The sequence below is a fragment of the Nipponia nippon genome, unplaced genomic scaffold, assembly GCF_047370975.1.
Source record: "Nipponia nippon isolate SJK-2023a ecotype South Korea unplaced genomic scaffold, ASM4737097v1 scaffold_6, whole genome shotgun sequence".
NCBI classification, from domain to species: Eukaryota; Metazoa; Chordata; class Aves; order Pelecaniformes; family Threskiornithidae; genus Nipponia; species Nipponia nippon.
This window is the reverse complement of record NW_028262380.1, coordinates 2,905,369-2,915,405: the sequence shown is the minus strand read 5'-3', so window position 1 is coordinate 2,915,405 and position 10,037 is coordinate 2,905,369.

Here is a 10,037-nt window from a genome sequence, read left to right as displayed (position 1 = left end):
CTGTTTTCCATCTGTGGGTACACTGCGTACTCAGTACATACATAAGAAAAGGACTTTTGCTATCAGCCATTGTTTACCACGAATAAAAGCATGGTAACCAAGGCTACTTGGGTTTTGCTCCTGTGATTCTTGTTGCCAGAAAAAGCAATACTCACTCCTTTTGATGGTGCGCTGACAGCAACTCCTCAGATGAAACAGGGCTCCATTGTACTAAACCATGTGTGCAGGAAGATGGGCCCCCCCAGACCTTGCAGCCAAGAAATAAGCAGGTACTCTGGGGTGAGATGCTCCAGGGGCTGGCCGCCTTCACATGGTGACCGTGGAGGCCACTGCCTCCTGGGTAGTTACCTCCAGGACAAGCTAAGCTGTCCCAGTTGTCCCCCAGACCCTGCTGCAACATCTCCAGGAACGGTGTCACAGCCCTGGGAAAGTCCTCTCAACTCGTCCCAGGATCTGCATTTGCAAAGGACACCTGGGCTGTTACAGCCATATTGCCAATTAGCTTTTTGTCTTGGGGGGTTTTGATGCAATAGGTGTCTTGGGTCAGACCAAGGGTTCACCAAGGCCAGGCAGGAGCCAGAACCAGTGCTAGGGGAAAGACTGCAGCCGTACCGTGATGGTCACCTTGCCTTACCCTTCTAGTTTCCAGCCATCTGCTGTCCCCAACCTGGCAGACACCATGTTTAGCTCCCTGTTACTCTGCTTACTGGCTCTCGATGGAACATTTCTTCTACAAATCAGGCTTTCTGGACCTAGTTATACTTTTGGCTTTGCCTCCAGGAAAACATAGCAAACAGTTCCTGAGCTGAACTGCAGATTGCACAAAGGAGAGCCCAAAGAGGATCCTGGTAGCCAAACCCAGCCCTGCTGGGAAATCCTGCATTGCTTCTGCAGGTCAACTGCAGTGAGGTCTTCTGATCTTGAGGCAGTTCCGGCTGCAAGGAATGGTAAGAACTGACGTAGCCCTTGCAGGTAATGATGGATTAATGGCAGTGATGACTATCTGGCTGGAAGAGAGTATGTTGCGTTCTCGTTACTCCGCAGGACAATGAGCTGGGCTAGTAATGGTGCTCGGCTCCGCAGAGCTGAGTACCATCTAGCCAGTAAGGACCAAGCACCTGTGAACCTCATGGGAAGAGGCTGGCAGATCTCAAGCAGCAACAAGGCAGCCAGTGGTGAACAAACCAGGCTGTTTAACCCTGATGGACCCTTCCTAACCTTAAATTCCAAGGACAACCAAGCATATCTCTGGTTTCCCATTTCCAAGATATGAGAGAGGACATGAGGGAACATCCAGCTTCTGCACACAAAGCTTTTATTCACCTCTGCATTATAAACACAGCAGAAAGGATTTTTTTTTTTTTTATCATTGTTGTTAGGCTTTTCTTCTCCTGAAATACTCCTTTCCCTGGAGAACTTGGTCCCCTGTGGTCAAGGTGACATGACAAGGTGGGACAGCCAGGCTTGGGGTCCATTTTCAGGTCATATTATCACAGTCCCAGCTCCTGTGTAATATATAAGTTCAGTTTTTATTTCAGTATCTCTTTGCTAGAAATGTGCTTAATCTGTTCTTTTTTTTTTCCCCTTAAGCCTTCCCCAAAGACAGTCTGAATTGAACATTTCAAGTTTCTGAAAATGGGAACAAAACATAGCTCAGATCCCAAAAATAGCTGCCATCGAAGAGGCAACACAGAAGCCAGGAAACAGCTGTGCACTTTGTTTTCTTTCTCCTACCTTCTTTTTATCTTCGCCTGGGAGGAGAACAGAGTAACCTCTGCTCCCGGCCTTGTAATAGCCTGCTAATTTGGGGGAAGGGCTCCATGCAGGGATCTGCAGCCCCACATGACTTCAGACACATGCTAGGGTCTCTCGAGTGCTTTGAGCTGGATTTATCACGCTGAATCAAGGCTATCCTCCCCCTTACATCATCTGTAGGGTCAACTAGAAAGCAGGAAAGCAGAGGTTTGGTGCTCAGAGTCTTCTTTAGCTGAGCTTTTGCTTCCAAGCCAGAGAGGAGATTCATTTAACATCTTTTTCCCCATTAGTTTGCTTTCTTTCCTGCTTTCCTCCTATGGTCACAGCTCTACAACAGTATTCAGGCTAAGAGCATGTTATTTCTAACACAGCAGAAGTGATCAAAGACATCTCCATGCGGCACGGCTGTCTGAACACATCCACGGAAAGAAGGATGAGTCTTCACGTGCACTGTGGATGGGGGAAAGCAGCGAGGGAAGGATGAAGCCAAAAGGGTGGCAGAGCCATGCGAGCTACGGGTAGCCTTCAGCAGCCCTGGTGCTACCAGGCAAGCCGAGCAAAGCAGGCATGAAACAGCTGGTCGTGAAGCAAACGTGCAAACAACTCAGCATCAGGGTTGTACTTTGAATCAGCAACCATCACTTCCCTGAACCCCAGCCGCTTTTCTTTCTGAACAGGGTTCACCAGCTCCCTTTTCTTCCATTGGAAATGAAAGAGGAAATCTGGCTGCATATGATACCTAATTGAAAGACTCTGACTTACAGAGACAAAAGAAAAAAAAAGATTAAAGAAAGCACATTCAATTAAGTTACAAAAATTAATCATCTGTGGTGTGATGCCCTAGTTGACAGGTTGAGACCAACTTTCTGTGAGTTTAAGTCTTGTACAGCTATCAGTTAACTCTCCAAGAGCTGACTGACAGCCTCAAGCCTTGCTGCAGCGCATTAAGGGATGCCTTCCCCAGGTAAAGCTAAGAGCATCCTTCACGTTTACTGAGCTTCCCCTTCGCCTTCAAGGACGGCGGCTTCCAGCACCCCCATGCTTCATGGCAGGGGACTTTGGGGACAACGGTTAGGAAGGAGAACATGGGTAGAGACAGCATTGCATGGACAACTACACACCCAGAGCAGAAAAACAGGGAATTAAACAATTACAAACCCTCTCAAACGTCCAGATCACAAAAAAAATACTGATTTGCGCCTCACTATCCTGTAAGTAGGATATGAGTGTAGATTGCTAGCCTGGACAGCAAAGGGACAGCTGCCAGGAGAAGACCCAGGCAGAAGACCGTGAGCCCCACAACCAGTGGCTTCATGGCTCAGCCTTTGAAGGCTGTCTGCAACAGTGCACAAATTGTGCTTGAAATGTCAGATAGGCATGACTACTGAAGGCAGAAAAGGGATAAGAGCACCTCCGTGGCAACCAAGAGACACTCGGCCACGGCGGACTTGCTGCAGACAATCAGAAATGTTCACTTACAACAAAGAGGTTGAGCCAGGACAGGGGGAAAATGCCTTCCTGGCCCACTCCAGCCACTGTCTTCCCCCGCGGCAGGCTGTGCCAAAGGAATCCTCCAGGCTGCTTTTTGCACACATTAAACTTTGATTGAAAACGATCGTTATTTTCCTACCCTCACCGGCTGCCAAGAAAGCGGCAGATGGGTGAACTCAGTGCTGTCTGCAAGCCAGCTGAATCAGAAGCTCTCCGAGAAGTGAACTCCTCCGTGCGTCCCAGAGGGACCAGCGAGTTCAGGACAGAGTTTAACGCGTCCTAGATGACGCTGGTGTGTCCATCCTCTGTTACCACGTCCCACAGCATCGGGTAGTGGGCTGCCATGTAGATCTGTAAGGAAGGAAACTTGCAGTTTGAGTCTGGTTGAAGCGGGGAGAAAGAAACCCCATGGCTCTAGCCACATGAAAAACCATTCACCCTGCTTCCCAGTGCCATAATCCCCTCCTAGATATCAACACCCTGGGCTCGCAACGTTTCTGGTTTCCCTTCCTCCTACTGAAGATGAACTCTGCCCTTCACCGCTGCTTTGGGACGTCATGTCCACCCCAACAAGGCACCGCCAAGGGAGGCTCCCACCAGGGTGATGCCACACCATGAAAACACTGGTCCCCCATATCTCACATTACTCCAATGAATCCCAGCAATACCTGACCCACCATGGCCAATCTGCCCCTCTTCACTCCAGGGATGCTGCTCTCAGCTTCTGTCCACTTTTGGCAGACCTGCACCAACCAGGTTCTCACATCTGGAGCGTATTTCCAGTTCGTTACTGAATCAAACAATAGTTTGCTTGTTCGTGCTGAAGTCGGTGGAAAGCAAGAGCATGGTGCTCCTCAGGGTCCCCAGCAAGGACAGCAAAACCTGGCAGACGGCCCCATCACCAGGGGCTCAGATGGATCACACCACCCTTCCCCAACCTACACAGGCGATATTGCCCCAGGGCTGATCTACGGGTGTTTTTCAAGGAGTGGCACGGAGGGTTTGTTATTAGTTCGCAGGAGCTGTGCTGCTGCGTGCGGTGGGAACTCAGAATCAAACTGCTGGGCTGCACCAAAAGACTCCCCTCCTCCTGGGGTCCCCATTCAGCTCTACCATTCGAGGTGAGTCAGACACCAAGAAAAGCCTTTTACAGGGAGGAATAAGCCAATACTCAGTTCAGGTGGAAAAAACTCCACGGCTGGATGTCCTGAGGAGCAGCAGTGACCTTCTCTTGGGGCAATGGGGATAAACAAGATGACTTTTCATAGGTCTTCCCATCCTTCTCTTCATCCCTTCTCCTCTCACTTACATTGCTTTAAACCCTTTGATGACCACTTAGTTGGGAGAAGAGGCTGAAAGGACTCAAGAGCCAAAGCAATGCCCATTGCTGCCTGCAAGATGGGTAAGACGACAGACCGCACAGGGACGGTGGGAAGGAGCGCACCACACCTCTTTACGTGCCCACCCCATCCTCCCATGTTCCCCACAGCGCCCCATCCCAGGACTGGTGCTGCTTTGTTCCTTTGCTTTGACCTCTGCAAGCCATCATGTTCCCAGGAGAGTCTATTATTCGAGCTTGCACCCACCTAACCTAACCAAACAAACAGCGGCTAGCGGAAGGGACACCCTTCCCAAACCAAGCCAAACCTACAAACATTGTGTTTCATTTGCTTTGCAGCTGCAATTTTAATCTGCAGCAGAGACCAAGCAAGCGCAGTCGTCCCTTCCCTGCTTCTCTCTCCCATTTTAGGGAAGGGATTTTACTTATTTCTCCAGTCTTGCAGCCAGAGAGAGAGAAGGCGGCTGTAGGCCTTTGCTTTGAGAAGATAAATCTCTTCTCAGCCCCACTCTGCCATGACCCCATCCCACTGCCAAGGAGGAGGTCCTTGGGCAGGGGGACAACATGGCCTTTTAGCAGATTTATTTTAGGGGGGAAAAAAACAAAAAAAGGCATAATTCAAGGAGCTTTTTAACCCCATCTCGTGAAGGAACAAAGCTGCAGGAAATCACAGAATGGTTTGGGTTGGAAGGGACCTTTAAAGATCATCCAGTCCAACCCCCTGCCATGAGCAGGGACATCTTCAACAAGATCAGGTTGCTCAGAGCCCCGTCCAGCCTGGCCTTGAATGTTTCCAGGGATGGGGCATCCATCACCTCTCTGGGCAACCTGTGCCAGGGTTTCACCACCCTCATTGTAAAAAATTTCTTCCTTAAAGAAAGGGAGGGGTTTGTAGTTTTGCCACTCTCCATTAACACCTTCTGAGCTCCTGGCCACCCTGAACTGGGTCTGAAGGAAGGGCTCAGGGCTCACATAGCTAAGCCGTTTCTGCAGAGGAAAGAGATCTGAGCTGTGCCCAACACTGGGGATGCGTTGCCAAACAGCAGAAAGCTGAAGCCAGCCACCCTTGCATCCCTGCCCCAGGCTGGACCAGCAGCTGAGAGGCGTGGGAGGATGCCAAGATGCTTTGCTGTGAGCAGGGTGGCTGCTGCCTCCTCTTTCTGCTGTATTCAGGACCAGCCAAGTCCAGGAACAGCAAGCAATTTCTTCATTTTTCTTCCTAAAATTTAAAGCAGAAGTATTCTGTTCTCTCTAAGGCAACTTCTAATAGCATCTGTAGTCACTAGTGCATGTGAAGATGTGTGTTAGGTAGATGCGTGTCATCCTGGTGGTCCGTTCAGGATGGAGTATGCTGAATAGGGGCAGGGCACCTCTGACAGCACAAGGCATCTAAGAGGCACCGTAATTTGTAATTCTGTCTTTGTGTTCTTCTTCGTGCCAACAAAGGGAGAAGGGATGTGTCTGCTATACAGGATGAACTTCAGCCCTTATCTCAAGAGGTTCCACAGGGAAATACAACAAAATTCTCTATTGTTGCACAGGAAACACATCTTTCAACAGTCTTCAGCATCAAACCTGCCTCTGGGACCTTCCCCGTCTGCTGGTGACATCCCTTCTGACCCCGAGCAAAGCGCTTCCTCCCCGTGGCGAAGCCTGCAAATAACCTCAGAGCGCCGGGAGGGCAGCGATCCCCAACCCGGCACCACGGCCGGGAGGGTGCGTGAAGCCTCCGCGTCCTACGCTGGGTTTCAGGAAGGAGGAGACTGATGCTCGTTCAGTCCAAGCTCCAGCAGCAGGACACCGCGCACATCCTGCATGCTTGCAACCCTTTGACTTCAGAGACAACCTGGACAAACCCACCCAACTTCTGATTTGATGCACACAAGCCACCTTAGATGTTTCTGCATCTCTCTCCAGAAGATCCTGCAGCTCATCCTTACCTTAGGTCCCCTATAGCCTCCCCTCTTTGCCAGCTCCTCAGTTATTCCTTCTCCAGGGCTTCACAAAGCAAGCAGAGGCACAAGGAAAGCCTGCGGACAAAACCAGCTCTTAGGCTGACAAGATAAAGAGTTAAAGCAGGCAAAGCAAAAGCTTCGGAAGAAAAACGGTTGTGTAATAAATCAGATATTAGAAGGCAGGAAGGTGCGCTATATAGAGGAATCAAAGTCCGGAACAGGATGTATATAAAGCAAATATTGAACTAACTTTGATAACACAGAAAAATAGAAGATTTTTGGTGGGGTTAACCGAAGGCTCAATATTAACTATTACAAATTTCCTGTTTTACTCGTGTCGGGTGGTTTTACAGTGATCTATACAATACATTGTGTGCCTAATGATTTCCTAGCCATGAATGGGTCACTCAGATTTTACTTTCCATGCTTTTTTTTTGTCTGTCCTGGAGCAATAAAGCTATTGAAATCCTACAGGCCTTGCCCATTGGGTGTTTTCTTTCCTACCAAGACATCAAACTACCCTGAAGGTTTATTTTAAGCAAATTCAATAGGAGGGATCACACAAGCACCTTGTTGAAAGTGTACAATAGGAACCGAACCCAGGGCTATTCAATTAACAAGCGCTCCATTTTCATGCAATTCCTGTTGTGAATTCATTACTTTAATTAGGCTAGCAATTTATGAAGCTAACAAGGTACCATTTGTCTGCGGACACGTAGGCAAAGAAATTCCAGATCAGTTCATGTTGGAAGGCAGAGGAGCTCATGAAAAGCTAAGCAGAACTGGAAACCTCTGCAGTTACTACCAGACTCACCAAAATGAGAGAATTGAGAGCAAGGAACAGGACTAAAACCCCGACTCAAGGGATATGTTTGGATTTATCTAGGAAAAACTAACCCATCTCTTTTAGGAAATGAAACTCATATAGTAGGCATCCCCTTTAGCTATTCCCTTTCAAAGCGGTTTAAGCTTTGCATTAGTTGAGGGTTTTGCTCTTCTCCTACTCCTATTAGTACGGGAGCATGATGCTCCCACCGGTCATTTGAGACCTTCCTCCCAGCATCTACTCTGCATTTATCCTTGGCCATTGCATGCCCCCTTTGCTGCCAGGCCAAAGCAAGGCTCATTTCTAGTGTCCCTGGATGAGACAGGATCTCCATCCACCCTGGTCACTCTTCCTTACACATCTTTAGAGTATTTATTTTTCTGAGCACAAGTGACCAGAAAAGCACAAGTTATCCCAGTGATCAACGAGTGTCGAGGTCACCCCCTACCACACTGGAAATATCGGCACCATTCAGATCCCAGAACCTATTTGCATTTTTCAGAGATGCTTTTGCACCAGCCTCACATTCAGCTTTTCTTCCTCGGTTCTTTGAGTGATGTGAGCTCAAATCCCTCTATCAATATCTTCATTATTTGATTTTCAGTGGTACCCTGAGGTCCTCCACTTCGTGCTCCACCATTTCTTGACTCTCCTCTGTCTATAAAAGTCCCCTCTACTTTACATCCTTAGTAAGTTTACTGTATAAAAACCCTTGTGACTAAGATAATTTTCATAGAAGTATTTACTGCGCGTGTTCCTCATGAGCTCTACCACATAACCTTCCCGCAGCCCAATTCTCCTTGCAACACTGACCACTCTCATCGAACCTTCAGCCAATTTCTGACTGACCTTGTCACTCTTCCACCAACCCCCTTGGTCTCCAAATTAGCAGCTTCCCATCTTGAAAACATACCACATATAATGCCCAAGTCCAGGTAGATGAGATATTCCATGTTTGCTTTGCCTGGAAAAGGAGTTATTGAAGGAGAAACTCAAGTTCACAGGGAGCAGACTGAATGATCATAGAATCATAGAATCATTTAGGTTGGAAAAGACCCTTAAGATCATCAAGTCCAGCCAGTAACCCAGCACTGCCAAGGCCACCACTAAACCATGTCCCGAAGCGCCACATCTCCCCGGCTTTTAAATCCCTCCAGGGATGGGGACTCAGCCCCTGCCCTGGGCAGCCTGGGCCAGGGCCTGACAGCCCTTTCGGGGAAGAAAGGTGGTAAGGGGGACAAAACATGGAGGTTGGCCTCACGAGGCTCTTCCCAATCAAGATTTTGCAAGCTCCTAGGACACCCACCCGCGCATCTTTAGCGGTGGACTTGGCAGTGATAGGTTAATGGTTGGACTCTATGATCCTAAGGGCCTTTTCCGACCTTAACGATTCCATGATTCTATCCCTTCCATCCATGCCTGTAGGCTGTAAGAAGTTATTTTGGACTAGGAAAAAAAACAAACTAAATTTTAAGATTTTTAAGGCAGAAAAGATCTTGAGTCTCAGCTTGATCTTGCCTGACCTGCCACAAGAGAGATTTTACCTGTTATGTTCCCCGTGTGAGCACTGAAATGGGGGTGTAAGACACATTAGGTAAACAAACATCCCTCAGCTGGCCAAATCTGGAAGCAGCTGAAGCCCAGGAACCTGGCTGCCAGGTAACCCAAGCTCCACCTTAGCTCTGCCTGCAGATCCCACCAGTTGAGATGACCCATCTGAAAGGGAGAAGGAAAGGAGAGAGGTTGAAGCAGGGAGGTGCACAGCTACGGCCCGAGATCCTCCTCTGACGGGAAGGGGAGGAAAGAAGAAAGTCCTCAAGGTGAGGGGGACTGGAACAAGGATTTGGGGAGGAATGGGACCCATACCTTTGAACGTACACGGCAGTGTGAGAAGAGCAAATATTCATTAGCTGGACCTCTATATTTCGTTCTTTAAAAAAAGGAGACTGCAAAAACTACAAGCCCACGAAAGGGCTCACAGTATTTTAAACCTGTTGCACGCTCCCCCTCTGAAGTTTTGGCTGCTAAAAATAAATCAACATTTCAACAGCCTCAGCCTGAGCTGTAGATTAGGGCCCAATGCGAGAGCAATGGGCAGAGTGGAAACTGCAGCGGGTGAGATACAGCAGTGGGTCGGCACCGCCAGCTTACCCAGAGGATGGCCAAGGGTTTTAAAAATGGGAGCAGATAAAATAATCACACCTTGTGTACTCTCCTGCTCCAAGCTTTTATTGCTCTTTATTTTTTGCTGACGCACAAATGCAAGGATCTTTCCTCTGATCCTGTAACACAGGAATTTTCCCCAAACACTTTTCTTGTAAGATTTGTTGATGTAACTTCATACTTTCACAGACACCTTAAATCCCTTGGGGTTGCAGGAGCTATGTTAGTAAATGTTCGCAAAACCAAGGCCACCAGGAGCAGAATCAAACTTGAGTCTCCACAGAGAAAGCACTGCTGGCCCATCGGGCGATTCAAAGCTTATTCATTATGAGCACCACTTTCGGGAAGTTTTAAGCTAAATATTCTTGGGATGGAGGGAAAAAAAAGATTTTCTCTTATTTTTGCCACGGAAAAATAATCCGATCGGCTGGAGCCCCCCAGGATTACCACGCAGGGGCAAAAGCTGCAGGTAGAAGGGCCCATCTCTGTCACATGGAAGAGTCATAGG